Consider the following 1,749-nt stretch of genomic DNA (forward strand, 5'->3'; position numbering starts at 1 on the left):
TTCTCTGAAGATGACTATAGAATATTTTATAGTCGAAATATTGGCTTAGATAAAAAAAAAATTTTAAAAACTGAATTTGTTAAAATAGTTTTTTATTATTTATACAATAAAAATAATAATAAAGTAACTCTACATCTGACATATTTCGTAGTATGGATGTTTATCTCTAAGTCTTAAAATACATATAGTTGAGTAGCAACCATACATTATACTAAAAATATATTTAACTAGAATTTATAAAAGTTCAACTTATTAAAAGTAAGAACTCTTTTAATGGTTTCTTATTTATAGATCAACGAGAACCTCTGTCTCGTAATATTATTGAATCATACATTTTATTAAGCGAGTTTTAAAATCACATTAAAATTTTGAGCTATACTGTGACATTGACATATGGTAGTTAAACCTATAAATATTCAGCGGTTTCGCTGGCGTGATCATATCGTGTGAAACGAAGAAAGCGCTCCGGCTACAAAAGTGTTTGATTCGGTACCTGTAGATGGAAAACGCGGTGAAGGACGTCCGGAACTTCGATGAAAGCACCAGCTGACTACTGATTTGCGGGTGCTCGGTACTACCAACTAGCGACAGCAAGACACTGATCGAGCTGACTGGCAGTGTCTGTTCGATCGATCAGTGTTATGTTCGATCAAACATAAGTCTGTAATGACTAACTATGTGAGTGCGTAAGTTAAGTAAATCTCACACTGTGGTTGTCGATGCTTTCCACTTAGTGCTAAACCAAAAAAAAAAAAAAATCATTATTATCTAACTTGATATATAGTACTATTTACACTTATGGGTGCATCCATACATAATTACAACAAAAATAAATACCACAACATCGGTTATCACTGAAAAAATTAGTAAGAAGTAAAATAAAAGTCCTACTAATTTTTATGAATTCAATATTTTTTACATAAAAGCACGCAAAGTTGAGTTTACAGGGAAGACAGAAAAGGTTCAGAGAACTATGTCTGATTACGAAAGCTTAGTAAATAACCTTATGACCTCAGAGTATAGAATCCATCTTCCAATGCATCTCTTGCAGTCGTACGTTAGATAAACATTAGTTTAGATAAATTACTGATAGCCTAAATGAGATACTTAAAATTTAACAATCCATATTTCCCCAGCCAGGAAATCACTCATTTAATATTTTCACAGAAGTTCTAAAATAATTTTCAGTTCCCGCATAAGAGCCATCATGCCTGCACTTACACTAAATACTAAAGTATCAAACTAAGACTCTGAAGACAAAAAGTTGGAAGGCGCAACACATTTCACCACTGAGTTCTGTTCTATTTCTCCATTAATTCACACTTCTAACTGCCGCTGGGATACTCCATGCAAAACTTTAAATATATTGCTACCTCCTTATCCACAGCTAACACAAGACGAAAAAAATATAAAATGTAAAAGACAAAATATCAAAAAATATACTGCCAATCTCAAAATATAAAAAACTAAAATAAATAAATGGAAAAAGTTTTCGAATAAACTGAAAATAGAACAATTCCATAAATTCGCTGGGAAAGGAAAAAATCACATAACGAAACAGAGCACAGAATAAATTTTATAAATACCGAATAACCCGGTTGCGATAGACATTGCGGTTAACACTTGTTGGCAGGAGTAAGGTCGGATAGGAAGCGAAATGTGTGTGGGATATAAAAATTGAATATGCAGCAGATAAACGGGAAGTAGAGAAAAATTGTAGGAAAATTGTGAAACAAAAACAAAAAAAAA

Source organism: Teleopsis dalmanni, chromosome X (genome assembly GCF_002237135.1).
Source record: "Teleopsis dalmanni isolate 2A chromosome X, ASM223713v2, whole genome shotgun sequence".
NCBI classification, from domain to species: Eukaryota; Metazoa; Arthropoda; class Insecta; order Diptera; family Diopsidae; genus Teleopsis; species Teleopsis dalmanni.